The following is an 18428-nucleotide window of genomic DNA, read 5'->3' as shown; positions in this document are numbered from 1 at the left end:
TGTCGTAATACTTCTTATTTTGGCAGTATCTGGACCAAGTTGTAAATTTTTATTGATTTTGAACGCTCACGTCAATAAACGTCTTGGTGACTTAGTTAGATATCTTATTGTTAGTTCAAACTAGACTTAGCCTTCTGAGCTTTCTTAATCCGACGAGATATTCACAGCAAGCTAGCTCTATCTATATTATCGGCCGCCTCTCAGGTAAGAGTAATTCTATCGTTAGAACTCAATGTGTTTAATATCCTCTTATAACCATTAAGTATAGGTACAGTGATTTGCCTGTTTCTAGAAGGTTTTGCATTCAATTCGGGTCTGAGTGTGAGGAAACAGAACCTTAAAAAGATTTCCCCAACTTATACTATCATCGTCAAGTCCAACGATATGGACGAAATTAGACCAGCTCTAATAAAAATTTAGACATTGGATAGATCAGAAGATCATCTTCTTTCATTAAACTTCTTCTTCATCTAAACAATCAATTGGACTCACATCGTGAAAAGGCAGCGTTATGCGAATGTACCTATGTAATAAAGCAATTGGACTCAGCTATGTGCCAGATTGCTGAAAAGTGGTAGAAGTCACCATGAACTGAATAACAATTTGGATTTCGTAGTCAATATTCCAACATTGATCAGGTTTACAGGATTCAATATATTACAGCGATCAAATCAAGAAGACCCTAGACAACAAGTAATAGTCAACGATTTTGATAAGGTTAGGTGCCATGGATTACTTCATAAGCTAAACAAAATTTTACCAGATCGATATGTTCATCTATTAGAATTCCGAAATGCGGATCTACATAAAGACTTAAAGATTCCTTCCATTAAAGAGGAACATAAATCGGCACAAATGCACAAATTTATCAGCTATTTGACAAAACCAACGTTTACTACATTCACTAAGAGACCTGGGTATTTACTTCTTGGTAACCATACTGTTGAGGACTTCGTGAACATTTTGCTAACATTTCTGAATGGATATACCGTCCTAGTACCTTCTTAACGATACTTTTGACTGTAGTCCAGTAGTCATCAGAAAACTATTACTAAAAGGCCAGAGGAAATGTCGGCTCTAGTAATAGTTGTAGAATGTAGCATTATGTTACACTTCTTCACAGAATCTTTTCATGATCATGTTGTAATTCGTTACAGTTTGTGTTTGAGCGATTAATTTCACGGGTTATATCTTATAACAGTAGTGATAACAGCCAGGTTAACAGTGAAGTGACTCCTAAACTGATCTTCAAAGGTAAACTCCAAAGCTATTAAGAGTTGAATGTGTCTATGGTCTGAACAAAACGGTTTAAAAGAACTTCTCCAAGAGGTTACATGAGTGATATGTCAAAAGCCTCTGTTATAAGACTGCTAAAGAGATACTCACCGTTGTTATTATTTTTTGCCTTGACCATTCCAGAGATTCCATCTCTGACTAAGGCGCAGTGATTGACGCATTTTCATCAGCATGTCTGTTTTTTCGTCTATTGATATTTCCAATCGGAATTGGACTCGGCCAAAACCAAAATGGACACCAACCCAGATATTCCAGGGCTATAATTGAGATGTCGGTGATGGCAAATATCTATGGTTGCTATAATTGGAACAACCATTTGTTCTTCTGGTTGAGTCACAGCTGATTTAATAAGAAATAAAAGTCCATCACGGTAATGTTCCCATACCTCGATAAGTCGATTGAAAGTAGAGGTCCGGGAGTATCCAGAGTATCTCAGGCGGCATAATGTGCATAAGCTGTTTTACTTACAACTGGAACTTTTTAATGAGATTGTCTTGATGGGGATTTTAATGAGGTTCGAACCCTGAGTATAACAGCATAAGCATGGTAAGCCTATTTAGGACTGCACCCTCACCCCTGGCATGGTATAAGGGAGGGCCATAATAATATCATTTTCGGAATAAGGTTTTTTAGACGAATTAATCAATTTTATTTCTTTATTATTGACATTATTCTCTAAATGGATAGCATTACCTAAAAGATAAATAGCTCGTTAATATAATTAAAGCCAAATAATACGCACCCAATTAAAAAAACAAACATTTCAAATAAGGTCTAAGATGTTTACTTATAGTCATGTTCTTGTACGACAGAGGAATGGTTTCCCTTTTTTACAACTCAAGTTTCTATCCACTTTCTTTCACCTTCAAGGTTTTTATGTAAAGTATAAAACAATAATTTTGCACGTTTCTTCTTTTTTGTTGAATACAGTTATATCTTTAAATATATATGTAACCCTTTTTTAGAAAACAATTTGGAACTATTTCTATTTCTCTCTAATAAATAAAATATTATTTAGAAATGTAACTTTTGTTTGACATACTTATTTACAACAGGAAATATACATTTTTTCTTAGCGCATTTTTGTATCAATATTTAGGATCAAAATGCTTCTAAACAAAAAATCAAAGTAAAATGTGACCATATTAACAAATTTAAATGTTTTGTTATGAATATCTTCAAATTAAGATTTTGTGTGATGTAATCATCTTCTTTTGTGTGAACAATATCCTACTATAGAATTCCAAAATTTGTTTATACATCCCAAATGTTTTTTTGCTGTTTATATGTATGTATAGCGACGTGCTAGTCGAATACAGAACAAAGCTGACTTACGAAATAATTGGTTTTAAGAGAGGGATATTAAAAGTTTTTTATGTAAAATATTATAAACAAATTCATTTATGTTGAAGTATAAACTGTACATATAAGGGTGGTAGAATTATCATGTTATTTATATTTTTTTGCTACCTACTATATCTACATCGCTTAATGATTTCTGCAAGGAACCTTTTTGCCAACAAGTTTTCGTTTATTTTCAAGATTTTTAATTGTCCAAATTGAAAGTGCAGTATAATTTACAACACTGAAGCGAAAATTTCACTGAGCGAGTTCAAAAAGATCATCCGATGCTCTATACTTGGACTCTCAACATCCACTATTAAAATCTAGAATTGAGTAAACATTATTTTATGCCAACAAATTTGGTTCATTGTAATTTGTTATAATTGGTTAGAACATTTAAACATTTTTTACCAGCACCACTTAATAGTTTCCTATTGAAGCTTCGTTAATATACCACGAAAGGTTTTATCCCTAATAAATTCGGTTATTATACCTTATACATGAATTTTCCAATGTCGGTAATTTTATAATAGAATGGACAAGACGGTTGTTAGACTTATTGTTAGTTGAAGACAGTTGTAAGGAAAATATAATATATAAACGTTTGAAAGGGCTAACGCTGTTTTATTGTCAGCCTGAAGATATTCCGATTCCAGAGCAAGCCCAGGTGTGCGGTCTATAGAGATCGAAATAGATAAGAAAGATCGGTCGAAGAGAGAAATATGAGGATATCTACAAAATTTAAAAGTGGCAACAGGGGCCATCGACTTGTACATCGGTGACATGTTTATTGTTTTAGTAATTTATCAAGAATATATACTCCTGTTTTGGTACAATTAGATTCACGGTGCACTCTAGAATTTAAAACAACACTAAGTAAATTTATTTGTTTATCACAATTTTGACAAATATTGTTCTTTTCGACTTCATGATTCATTATCGGAATCGATTTCTTAAATGGTGACTGAATTTGATTATCTGTCGGTAATATTATCAGATTTTTTCATCCTATTGCTGACCCAGAGAATCTGCTGATGAAATTGATTTTGGTGAAAAGACTTATTATGTAAACTGTGTTCTGATAAATTTGTCTATGATTGATATTAGTTAGAAATGTATAATTTAAGTTTTTAAAAGTTAATTCCATTATCCCGCATTTCCACAAGAAAGAAAACTAAAAAGATAAAATCAAATCAATAGTTTCGAAGTAATCCGGATTAAGTGCTGAAAATGATTTAAACATGAAGCTTTAAATGGAGAAGAATTAAACGCTGTGTCACAATTTTATAAAGACCATAAAAATTGCCCTTAAATAAAATCCTGCTGAGTTTACAACTTCCAATCATTAAAGAATTAATTGATAGAGAATTTTTTTGGAAGTACTTGTACGTGTGTAATAAAACGATTACACAGCGGATTATAATGTATAGACAATTTATGGAAAACGTAATGATAAAAACTGGTTTCATCGGAAATCGTTTCTAACCCTGAATCCACAACAATTTTAATTCAACCGTAGATTCTCGCACCGCATCTGTGTACACAGTAGTAGCATTCCCGGACAGGAGCCGCTTTTTAGCAATGACCGAGTATACAGGACATAATAATCTATTCTCGGTAATAAGAAAATACAATCGGGAGGAGCGGGCCCCATGACGCAAGCTTTCAGTCTTCTCTCTCTTTCTCCACCGAGGTCTGGATGTTTTTCGAAGCGCGTCGTAACCGAGCCCAATCGACCGCAACGGACTTATTATACCAGCTGGGTCCAGCTTTAAGAAGAAGTCCCGCAGCACGCGGCTCCATGCACACGTGGACCTCTCATGATTTACCGTACCGACCGTCAGGACTTGGGTACAGCAATAAAATATAACCATGTTTGTTCGTCGAGATATAAAGGTGCATTACGCTCACCTCACCAACGACGGTGGTATGGAAATCGAGACTCGATTCTTATAATTTTTTCTTCTTATCTTCGCTAGCAATTCCGTAATTGCTTTGTTTAATTGAGGCGTTTGTCTTACACAGGAATGTTAATGCGATCGCGCAATTGTACCTCGCGGTCATGCGAAATGTAAATCAACCTGTTGCTCTCAGCTCTTGTATAAGCTTTTTTTATCCTACACAGAAGTGTGAGCAAACATTGATTAGTAACGTTATAAATACAATCATTGCTGATTTCTAAAAGGAACAACCTTGTTTCTTGACAACGACTGCAAGAAAGTGTGATTTTATGACGTCTCATCTTAAGAGATAAATTATTTTCAAACAGTGGCTTTCAGACACACAGCTTTCTACAATGATATACTTTCTATTTATTATTAAACTAAAAAAAAAAACAATCTTTCCTACAAAAATACAGCAAAATCTCGATGTAATGGAAAAATACGGGGAATAGAGTGTTCGTTATAGCTAAAAGTCTGTTATATGAAAAATTTTTAATTTAAACTTTAAACGTGTGTACATCTGAAGATGTACGGGTAAACCCGAAACATTCTAGTTCTAGGTCAAGTGTTACAACTAAAACTAGAACTAACACTATCATTAGAACTAACACTAAACCCAGAACTGAAACATTCGGGTTTAGCCGTCTTAAGCTAAATCCGAATGTGTCTAGTTGTAGGTCTAGTGTTAGTTCTACTTGTAGTTCAATGAAGAATATACAACAATGTAACTAGCATGTAGCACTAGCATTAGAACTAACACTAAATATGCGTTAAACTTTCTTATTAAAATTGTTTGATCAAAACAAATTGATTTTTTTTTCCAATTGATTATCAATAACAAATTACATCATAATAAATAATACTTGAGTTCAATTACTTCTCACTTCCATAACAATTCAAAATCGTTTATCGAATGGTTTAACAACATCCAGCCACGCATCCATTATTCAGCGTTGACTTCGTAGGCCCCGCGCGAGTTTTACAGACTTCAGTTCGTTCAAAGCGCATAAATTTAGGTTCCCAGGTTGGTCGACGGCGCGACAACAAGAAATCGCACGGCCCCTCAAGTTGAACGCTTTATTTTTATTTTTTTTTCTGTTCAATCGTAAATGGGTTCGCTTGTCGCCTCGGCATTTAACCAGTGTTGTTTCGCCTTAACGCGTTTCGGTTTCTTCGACTGCTTTCTACGCGTCCGTATCGCACGCTGCCGTCGTGTGTTGCACCGCGCTAACTGTGCACTTCTTCGTGTACAAGAAGTGAACATTTGAAATTACTCAGAAGCGCGAGCTGCCTGGGAACGGCTAGAAACCGTTCGGTTTGTGTAACGCATGACATGTGTCTTAAAATTGCCGAGCCTCTCTTTTTTCTATAATCTATTTTATTTTATTGTTAGTTTTACAAGTTGTACAGAATAAAGATTAATTCAAAAAGAAATTTTTTTTCTTAATGTGTGTATTGGCGATATTAGGTATTATTAACCACAACCCGGTTACCGTTTTCTTTTACAAGACGTTATAATGCATTCCCTTTAAAAGCAATTAATAAACCAATTAACTCGAAAATAATAGCGACACGGTTTATATAGGTTAGCGCTGTGTTGTTCTAGTTTAAAAGTACGGTTATCTTGGCGATCTACGAGCTCGTTTTAAAATTTATCTTCATCATCATCTGGTAACCTTTTAATTTGCACTACAAAACGTCTTAATTTTATTTCAAAAAATTAACAAAAAGTAAAGTAATGTATCGTTCTCTTTATTTTCGAAAATGTCACCGTGTGAAAGAAAATATCGATGAAAAGTATGACCTATTTGGCGAAATGTGACGATAATGATTAATAACAAGAATTTGTAATCACAAATTTTGCACATAAACTCGTTGCGAACAAGCGAACCAAACAATACAAAAAAGAGTGAAAATACAATTTTCTACTTGAAGGAAGAGAGGATTGAATAAAAAAACGTTCAGCTACGGCGATTGGGTCTTAATAGCCTCGACGTTAACGTCCTTTCCAGGCGACGAATTGTGATTTGCACGGTACAATGCAGCGAACGAACGCGCATATCCGTGGAGTTATGCAAGATTCGACCAAAAGAAAGCTCTTCCACAGTGACTCCTGATGAACGCTATAGCGATGATGCTGGAATAATGATTAGCACGAGTGTGAAACTCTCAGACACGTTCAAAATACGTTTCACACAGATGTTACATTAAGAGACTTTTTAATTAAGTCGTTTTAAAAAATTAATTATAAAATGAACAAAAATTTTATGTTTTAATAATCGTCTAAATCAGCTTTTTGTTGAAATTAAGAATCAAACTAGCAATGTAGGAGATTTTAGTTTTCAGTCTCGAAAGTTGTCCTTTCCAAAGGAGAGAAAATTCATTGAATAGTGCCATCTTTTAAGATTAATTGAGTGGGGAGTGGCAAAAGGATGTTATTGTTATCTCGTCCTTCTTTATTTGTGCCATATTGTCAATTACTATTTGGGTTTGGAGGTTGAAGCGGGTAATACACGACAGCCCTGTTTTGTCAAATATCAATAAACATAAATCTAAACAAGCTTAAAGCTCTGTTCTTAATGTGTCTGTTATTACTTATTTGTTACATCACAAATTCTATACAAAAATAACAAAACTGTGAAAGCATAAAGTAGAATAACAAGCAGGTAAAAATTTTAAATGGATCAAAGATTTTTTTAATAACAATCCCAATACGATTTATAAAATCTCTTGTTATAGTTTCGTCTACTTTTCTTCTCTTCGCTTGTAATTCATCATCACATTCATTACTAACACAACTGTCGCTGTTATCACTTTCGATTATTAATTAAAGTATCCTCTTTTTAATGCAAAAAGCCGTTTTGAAAAATCACTTTCAGTTCTTGAGAAATAAATTTTTGAAATGATCGATAATTAAATCGATTTTGCAATTTTCACCGATTAAGTTTTAAAAATGCGAATAAAATCAATTTCTTGGAATATGAGGTTGAAAATTTCCCAAAGTCTTAATAAGAAAAATAACTTTTAGTTTCTGAGAAAACAATATTTGAAGTTTTGATAAAATTTTAAATGTAATTTTCATCGATAATTTTCAAAATTCGCTATAAAATTAATTTCTTGGAAGATCCTTGTGGAAGTATTACCAATTATTAATTAAAGTATCCTCTTTTTAATACAAAGAGGCGTTTTGAAAAATCACTTTTAGTTCTTGAGAAATAAATTTTTGAAATAATCGACAAATTTTACAATTTTCGCCGATTACGTTTTAGAAATTCGTATAAAATCCATTTCTTGAAATATGAGTATGAAAATTTTCGAAAGTGTTAATAAAAGTGTCATCTTTCCAATGAACCAACCCGTTTTAAAAAATAACTTTTAGTTTTTGAGAAAACAATATTTGAAGTTTTGATAAAATTTTCGATGTTGCAATTTTCATCGATAACTTGCAAAATTCGCTATAAAATTAATTCCTAGAAGGATCGTTGTGGAAATATCACCAATTATTAATTAAAGTATTCTCCTTTTAATGCAACAAACCGTTTTAAAAAATCGCTTTTAGTTTTTGAGAAAAAAATTTGTGAAATGTTCGATAATTTTTTCCAATTTTGCAATTTTCGCCAGTCAAGTTTTAAAAATTCGTATAAAATCCATTTCTTGGAATATGAGTTTGAAAATTTCCCAAAATATTAATAAAAGTGTCCTCTTTCCAATGAACCAACACGTTTTGAAAAACATCTTTTAGTTTTTGAGAAAACATATTTGAAGTTTTGATAAAATTTTCGATGTTGCAATTTTTAGCGATAACTTTCAAAATTCGCTTTAGAATTCATTTTTTGAAGGATCCTTCTGGAAATATCGCCAATTATTAATTAAAGTATCCTCTTTTTAGAGTTGCTTCGTTAGTTAAATCAGCATCAAAAAAAGTTCATTTTGTATCTTGGATCCAAATAAGTTGACATTATCTTATCAGCTTTCTTATTAATTTAATTTTTATTCAAATATCGCAATAATGTGGCAGTATAGAGTATCACTTCAGAAATGCATCAGAAATTATAACCATAATGGCCGGATAGATATACCGGATATCCGGTCGAAGGAAATGCCGAATATCCGGTATCCGGCTCTTCGCAAAATTACTATCCGTTCCATAACTAGTATACGGGAAAGAGATATGGAAAAACAGAATGACTGAAAGCAGGAAAATTATAGGATGCCTTAACAGTCTATAGTGGGACAAGAACATAAGAAGAGGAACTAAAAAGAGACTAGAAAGAACACTAGTAGAGTCAGTCCTGGGCTATGGTAGTGAGATATGGGTAGTAAACGCAGATCTAGAAAGACGGCTTCAGATGGTCGAGATGGACTATTTGAGAAGGAGCCCCAGGGTGCCAAGAACGAAATTCGAAATCGCATGAAAACGCAACGTCAATAGTGATAGACAGAATCAAAGTGAGTGGGTTACAATGGTTTGGACACCTAATGAGGATGAATGACAACCGCTGGCCGACGAAGTTATTTAAATGGGTTCCACCAGAAAGGAAGAAACGTGCAAGACCGAGAAGATCCTGGAATGAAGGGTTCGCAGAAGTAATGCGAGAGAAACAATTCAAGGTAGAGGATATGCAGCATAGAGAGACTTGGAGAAAGGGATTGAGTAGACAACATATAGATATATATCGGGTAGAAAATAATTATATCAACAAGGATGGTGAAAAAACGTTGGTCGAGAATGACTCGGTTTTGAGATAGTGAAGATTCTATGGTTATTAATATAAGTTTTTATAATTGAGTAGGTATTATATGTTTGTTTTCTGTATTGGCTATCTGCTATGGGTCATTTCAGTATCCATAGAGTTCATTGAGTCGCATGACTTTTTAATCTAATAACCTTATTATTTTGCTCTAAATTGTTGTTTGGTTATGTGTTATGGATTGCCACTGCTGACCTCTGCTCCTTTTTCCATCGTAACTTCATTGGATCTCCTACATTTTTCCATACTGTAAGTGCTGTCCACTGTTATTTTGGACTTTATTCCTTTCTAGTCTTGAAAGATTATTTCTATTGTTGTCGCTGTTGTTATTGTTGTTCATAGACTGTTCTTTGAATTAGGTATTCCAAGAGTATTATTATGTCGCTTACAAATTCCTGGTCCGCATAGTCTATCTCTACAACGAAGAGAGATAGAAAAAGGTAGCTCACATGCCATGATCTCGTTTTTCGTGAAATTGCTAATGCCGAAAACTTCAAACAGCTATCGCCTTTTATTTTAATCCTATCGGCAAAAACTGAAAAATTTGAGAAAATGGCAAACGCGAATATCTCACTTATTACCAAAGATGTAGTATTATAACTTTTTACGAAGAATGAAAAACTTTTTAGCATAAGTATATATTTTTTCAACATTTCAGAAATACACAGTCCCATCACAATAAGGGAATGAGAATTCTGAATATGAGAATTCTGTACTGTATCTTCATGATCAGAAGATTTTAAAAACAACACCTACAGTGTTAAATTAAACTTTATGAGATAATTGATAATAAATTTACAGTTATTTAAAATATGTCCGTAAAAAAATTTTTTTTTTCATAGCTGTATTATTTTATTATCTATTGTTAATTCGGTCGGCGCGGAAATCGATGAAAAACCATTATAAACGTATTAACACTGTAATTATGTCTGTCGCTCGCGTTTCTCACCTATTGTTTTTTGTTCATTTCTTTCTTATATAACGGATAATTGTGTTCTAGCAAGATGCCGCCGCGCTGCGAAAACTAGTTTTTTTATTAACCATAATCAACCCGTAAAATTGCATTGTAACAATTTTTTAGTTACCACATTCATTTACCTTCGCTTTGTAGGTAGTATTAGAAAATTTCTAAACGTACCGATGCAATTTCACGATATTTTATATCATTGGTTCTAAAGCCGCAATAAATATTCCATTTGAGCGAATCGTAAATTCACCGTTAACATCTTCATTGGTTTACTGTTAATCATACTGTCAGACTATGGGTATGCGATCATGATTTATTTAAATATATGTTCCACCCAGATAATTGTATTAAATTACTTTTGATAACCTTAAAATACCTTTAGCGTAACAAGATACGTTCTTATTCATGCTCCAGGAAACGTCATGTATTAAATTTTATTATTTTAAATACACCACTTAAATCAAATTTTTTTTTAGACTTAATCTTGTTTATATCGCGAAGAACTTTTACTTTCATCGGCGTATTCAGTCCGTTATCCCGTTTATGCAGCTTTAATCTGGGTCGTTCGAGATTTTTCCGTTCGCGCTTCCCAGATTAACGAGCACATGTCATCAGTCTTGAAATGCGAAGATGCCATCTGCTGATGAATTGCCATTTGATAGGTCTGACGACGTAATACCGAGCGCAACGTCCGAATCAGATACGCCCAGAAACGAAATATTGCAGTCGTTGCATTGAGGAACGACCCAGACGTGGCTGATGTGGCCTGAAGAGAGTGTTGGAACGATAAATTTTCCGCAAGGAGGGTTTTATGTTTCCTCCGGGGATAAATAATTGATTATTGCTATTCTATTGCTATCCGAAAGACACACGATTTCTCTATAAGTTTTATGAGAAAAGTGTAGCAATACAGAGTGGTTTAAAAGTCTATGATCAATAAAAGTACCTACCAGATAGAAATTAAAAATAAAATTTTTGTATAAAGCCGTCTTGTAAATAATTTTCTTCATTTCTATTTGCTATTTCTATCGAAGTAAGATCGAGAAATTGATTGTGAAGGCTCAGAAAATCAAATTGTAACGGAAGTCATTATCCCATGATTTTCCTCGATACTCCAATGATGTCGACTATTGTAGTATTATTGTACGACCTAAGCAATCAACAATAACGAGATATATAAAAAATATATATGACTTACAGAAGATGAGCATGACAAAAGAGTGATATTTGTGAACAAATTACAAATAGGTATACTGAATGCACTTTTTTTGGATGATAAATTACTTCGTCAATTTCGGTTTGGATGGAATAGAAGGTAACAATATCATAGGACCTCTATTTTTACATGAAAACCTGACATGAACATTAAATTTATTATTATTAGAAAAATAGTAAATAATTGAAACAATAACTTAATTTGTAAGGGAGTAGGGACCATAACAAGCGAGACTGGGGAAGTCAAGCTAACCAACTGGGAGTTAATAAACTCGAGAATTTTAATAGTCTTCCTCAACTTAGACTTAGAAGAGAAGGTTGGTATAGTACAAATATATGCGCCTACAGAAGATCTACTAAGAACTCTAGAGAAAACAGAAAACGTGTAAGCATGTTATGATAATCGGTGATTGGATAGTCCGAATAGGACAAATTAAAAATCCAGGGATATGGAATAGTGGGTGAACATGGGGGGGGAGAAACACTGAAAAATGTTTGAACGTGGTTCCAACATAAAACTATTCATAAGATAAGTTATAAATCATGAGATACGCAGTCTAATTGTAAGACATGACGGTAATAAGAGGCACAGAACTCAGTACGGACTTGAGAAACAAGAAAGAAGGGAGGAATATCTTACTCTTCTTCTTACTTTAGGGACTAGCCCAGTTTTTTCCATTTCTCCTCTTCCTTTCTCTTTCCTCTTCCCACTTCCGTTCCTATGGGTTGTTATTTTATGATGATGACGTCCAACTCTCATGCCAGCGTTTATGTGGTCTTCCTGGGAGTTGCCTGGTATCTGCTTTTTGCATTTGGTTTATTACCTCACCCATCCTGTCAACATTATCCCTCCAATATCTTCTTCTCGATCTTGTCCATCTGACCACATCCTGTACCTCGTACATTTCGCGGATCCTTTCGCTTCTTACTCTTTCTCGCAAGCTTAAGTGTGTAATAGTTCTTAGAGTTGTCATCTCTATAGCTCTCATGGCTTGTTTGGTTGTTCATGTTTCGGCTCTTGTCTCGGATACGTATGTAAGCAGTGGTCTGGTTTTTGCGTTTGGATTTTTTTTGCCAATTTTTCCTCGTCCATCCTCTCAACATGATCTCTCCAGTACCTTCTCTTCGATCTTGTCCATCTCACCACATCCTGTACCTCCCACATCTCGGGGATCCTTTCCCTTCTTACTCGGTCTCGCAGGCTTTTAATCTCTGTGGCTTTGATGAATTGTTTGGTTGATGTTTCGTCTCTTATCTCTGCTGAGTATATTATCAGTTATCTTACATAGGATGTGTTTGTTCCACCATATGATGTCCCGTAGGCAACCAAATATTACTGCAGCTTTAGTTGTGTGTGATTTCACTTCATGTCTAGTGTTGTTATTGCTTGATATATCGACTCCAAGATATTTAGACTACATAACCTGTTGGATTGACTTTCGATCATCGACCTCCAATTTGCTTCGTGTTGGAGCTTTGGAAATGACCATTGATTGTATTTTCTGGATACAAATTTGTTTTCAGTTTGAACAGCAGACATTGCAGAGCATTTTCATTCACAGCTATGAGGACTGCATCGACAGCTTTTGATTTTTGTTCTGTTTTCCATATTCAATTGCTTTATTAAGTATGTTACTCGTCTATCAATGTTATTCTCTAGTAGTATTCTTAATACATCATCATGCTGTTATTCTATCGTAACAAAGGTAGTTATTGAACTGTATGGATTTCTCTGTTAATTGACGTAGCATGAATATTGCGTCTACAGTGAACCTAATAAATAAATTTGTAAAATTATTCAATTTTTATATCAATTTATTTCTTATTCGATAGCTTTCTCATCTTTAATAACAGCCTACCGTTAGGTGACTAGAAATATTTTGTAATTGTGTCGTAACTATAATTAATGGTAAATTGCAAAATATATAATTATTTTAAAATTATAGAAATTAGTGACCTACATTCCCCACAAATAATGTTTTATAAATTTTATTTAAACTTTATTTGTACTCATAATAATTTTATTACATAACTAAAAAAATATTATAAGATAACCGTTTTTTTTTTGTTTTATTGGATGTAGATTCTAATAAAGGAAATTCATACAGATTGATAGATAACGCCTCATTATGGCGATTAATCTCAAGTCGGAACACTTTGGAGTACCTCGGGGCAACGGATAGAGTTCGCTATCGATGCAGGCGGCTTGAGTATCACGATTTCGATTCAATTACGCACCTAACCGATGAAATGATGGCTAATTACCTTCGAGCAGATAAGCACGATTCGCCCATCCTGAGGCGATACTTGCCAGCGTAGGTTTTAACATGATTTATGTCGGTCTGTGTTGAACGGTACAGTTCCTACGACCATTATATTGTCTTCGAAACAACCACGATCTGAATCTATTTATAAAATAATAGATTGCAATAGATATGATTCATATTAGGTTTTTAATGAAGACGACGATTTTTTTGCATCCAAATAAGATTGTATTTTATTGAAGCTAGTTTAAAGTGATATAGAAGTCGTTGTAATTGAAATTGTAAACTAGTTCTCCAGTATAAATTATCTACTGCAGCAAACAATAATGGCAGTTGTGGTTTCTAAATATTACCCTACTCAATAAACCTAACCCATTTTTCTCGTTTCGTTGTGTCTTTCTATTCCTTGGACGTCCGCAATTCGCGCAATCTCTTAGCCATCGTCGTCGGCGTCCTCTCACTCTACGTTCGTTTTGTCTTGTCGTAAAAATAGGGCGAATTATAGAATTTTCTAGTTGAATATACGAGTCGTACTTTCACTGTACCGATGCGATATACCTACTACTTTGCTACTTTACCTTCTTTTTCAGGACGCACGCTCCGTTTGCATTTTATATTTACTTCTTGAGCGGTTTGTTCCTTTAATTGGAGTCTCTTATAACCGTGTAGGTTAAGCTCGCATATAGCGCTTAATTGCCGCTTACGTTTTTAGTTTTCATGTTATTATACGATTTCTCTTTAAATTAAACTTTCCACTTAATTTAATCATATTTTTAATTTATGGATTTAATATTTTATTATGATTATTTTTATTCTTTAAATTCAAAGCATTGTTATATGAAACATGATCATGGTTATCATCGATGTATTATTAGCATTACGTGCTTTCACGTTTTCTATGGACGGGTCCGGCAGTTAATGTGGCATTTCTTGCACTTTAATTAGGTCCCTGGTCGCGGAAAGAGAAATGGTACATCCAATAGAAACTGAATTTCTCGATCCAGATAGATAACAAAAGGCGTTTTGTCCGAGTTAATGGTCTACACACGCGGCGTAGCCATTGTAATCGCCGATCATATAATGTTAATTAGAAAGTGCAGTAGCCGTTTTCTACGAAAAACTCCTCGCAACGCCCATTAACCGCAATTAATCGCAATCATACCATACGGGGGAGGAAAAATTAAACTTGTATAGTTAAAGAAAAAAAGCATCATTTAAATTCTTAAAGGTATTCGCAGTTTTCGAATTTTTATTATTTCATTCGATTGATTTCGATTTAAATTTTTTTAATAACATGTAATAATAATGTTAGTGAGTGGAAAGTAATTTCTAGCTTTTCCTTTATACGATTGTAGCACGATAATTTTTTTGTATTGAAGCAATTACCCTCTGACTGATTAGAAAACAAAGCCCAAGGCATAATTATTGCATTCTTGAGAGTCTATTATTAAAGGGGGAATATGCGATGATTGGCCATTGTTGTTGGGGACGCGTGTCCTTACAAAAGCTTTTGAGATGAAAGTAGAATTGATAATTTTGATGCATCATCCACACGCAATTGTTAATTATTGGCCGCATTATGTCCCGTTGGGTACGACGAGCTATTAGCGTAATTGAGAGCTTCAACAAAAAGTCACAAGTTAACACAAAAAAAATACGACGAGCTTTCCCGTCTGGAGATCATCGTCAGCTTTCTCTTTATAAATTTCAATAATTCTCTAGATGCAATATTTTTCGGTGTTTTATTCTACACCGAGTTTCTAACAATTAGAAAACCGGTCGAAGATGAAACACTTAGAATTTTATGCATTTTCAAATCGTGGTATTTTAATAATGGAAATGCGAATCAATTAACTTGTGCTAAAATTATCCACTACTTATAAAACAATAAAAGTGTTTGTTATGACCTTATCTAGTAAATGTTTGGAAAGTATAATAAATTAGAGACATAAATCCAACGTCAACAAGTAAAATATTTTTACAATAGAACGAAAATGTGTTCGAGAAGCGAAAGCTCATCTTTATCGAATTAAACGTATAAGTATCAAATTCTCATGTTCCGCAAATGTAATTTTCGTAAAAGTTTTAACATAAAACCTGCCACTTTAAATCAAGATTAATGTGTGCACTTTCGCCATTTTATTCGTGTGCGACTTGTAATTTATGTATATGGACCACTTTTTTGTGTATAGCCGCCCTTAACACGGTTATAGATTCGCCGGCAAAGGTCACTAACTGTTCATTTTTAATGTATAACGGGCCCACGTTATCGGCAACACACACCTCCACCTCGTATACATACATAATATCTTTAAATCATGTCTCAATGTACGTGCACTTATGAACCTCCCGAACAAATACGCGTTTGTTTTAATTATAAAGCCGAACAAACAAATAAAACAAGTTATTATACTTCATGAATTATTTATGTGTGTCAAATAACTCGTTATTGTAATATAAGTGCTAAATTTCAAAATGTGGTGTAATCTAAATAATTTCGATTTTAATAAGTTCAATACAATTCTGAAAAAATGAGGTTGTTGGATTATTACTCAATTTCTGACTTTAATTGGTTTCTAATTTATTTTGAAAGGGGTCATTTAAAATTAGTGTTCATCAGATAAATTTGCCTACAAAAAGTTTTTACAACTCTGCTGGACTTTGGTTTGTAGTAGTTTAGTGACTGTAGCAAGCAAGTTGCAAGCTTTATCGGTTGCAACATGCTTTTTGAAACATTTATTTGAGAATTTACTGGAATTTCTTGGGAAGTACTAAGAGACGTGTGAAAACTTTAAAATCGTATCTAAAAATGGATTAATTCGCTGCTTAACCTCAATTATCTAGTTACTGAAAATGTGACTAGAAATCAAAAAACAACATAAATTTTATAGAAACCCTAGGTAATACAAATAGAATCCCCTAAAAATTTGATCTTGAGAGGTATTATAGAAAAAAAAACAAACTGCATATGAGCACTAGTCATTCGCAGGACACAATTCTGCTGAGTACCAAAGTGAATACCAAAGAATGTTTGCACAGCAGTGCTGCGTGAGATATGCGAGATATGCCGCCCATTTACTAAGTATGTTCCAAAAACTGCCTCCGAAATTCAGGTACGTGTTATACTCGTCTTTGATTTAAAATTGCCGTCAGTCTTAAAATGGCCATAACAGGATGCCGCAGGAAACCTATCTCTATCTGGCAACATTGGATTCAACTGACAGCAATAGTGCACCAATACGACCAACATGAGTTGCGGGGATTCACAAGCTTGCTAACACCACAGAGTACCAGTGAAGCAACCATATTTAAAAATCAAAAAATATAACTTACTTGTACATTAAATACATTAAATTGATCAAAAACGTTAAAAATATTAAAAAACAATTAGAATTGAGTAACAAGTAAGTTATATTTTTTGCTTTTTAAATATGGTTGCTTCACTTACGTTTTTCTTTGTAAAATCTTTTAAGAATAAAATGCTCCGAAGAAGATTGTAACCAACAATCGAAATATTAGCTATTTTAAAAAGTTGTTTTACTTTTAATCCTGCTGACCGAACATCCGATTAATTCATTTTTTGATTGCATTTAAGTAAGGGCTGACAGTTTTCTTATGATTCTCAATAAATACAATGTAGCGGTCCTCCCAGCTACTGTTTACAGTTCGGTACAGACCAATGCTTGGTCAGACCATGCAAGTTCCAGTGGCAAATATGGTATCTTTAAGATCTTCTAAGCTATGTACTTCCTAGAGCTGCCTTCATTGCCACATATTTCTAGCAAAGTCAAACGAGAATAATTAGAAAATGTATGATATTTTAAATTTCCAGGATGTAACTTTTTTAACATTGCTAACAGGATTTCCTACAATAGCTCCTCTCTCCCAATAATAATTCCAAATGATTCCTTTCACCCTTTTACCCACAAAAAGGTACACTTTCGTTTTCTAATAAATTGAGTCCATAAATACTCGGATAAACGATGAATTATCAAATATTTTAGTTTTTATTAATAACTGAAACCATTTTGCTATTATAACAACTTGATTGCTAAATTAACACTAAATTGGTGAGGGTTATTAGATAAATTAGGAGTTAATGTTACTAAAATATCTATTCTTATTTTTAGGAGTTTGAAAATTATTAATCTTAAGAACTTATTTTCAACTGATTTTATGCAAATAAAGAAATCGATACAGAATTTGAAATTGCATCTAATTATAAGACATAACACCAACGCATTCCTATTCCAGTTGAAAGACGCCATTAAAGCAAAGCACCTATATACCATAATACATCTATTTTACAGAATGACTAAAATGGTCAGTCATTTTAAAAGATTGTTCATTATATGCAATTAAATAAAATTAAGGATCAATTTTCTAGCTTTCATTATTATAATTTATACGGTACTGGTTTCGGGCGTTAACCTATCATCAGGTAAATTTACACCAATTATAAAAGCCATATATTAAACATATAATTATTTAAAAAATGTACCTAAACTACGTGCCATAAAAATTGCAACACTTCGAAAGAGCTGAGTCACAAAGCCGAAATGTTTATAAGTAATTTGTATTTATTTCAGTAGTAAATGATAATAATTGAAAAAAAAAATACCAACAATTTATGTCAATAAAATGTTAT

The sequence above is a fragment of the Onthophagus taurus genome, chromosome 7 (genome assembly GCF_036711975.1).
Source record: "Onthophagus taurus isolate NC chromosome 7, IU_Otau_3.0, whole genome shotgun sequence".
In the NCBI taxonomy this organism is placed as follows: Eukaryota; Metazoa; Arthropoda; class Insecta; order Coleoptera; family Scarabaeidae; genus Onthophagus; species Onthophagus taurus.
Note: the sequence above shows the minus strand (reverse complement) of the source record.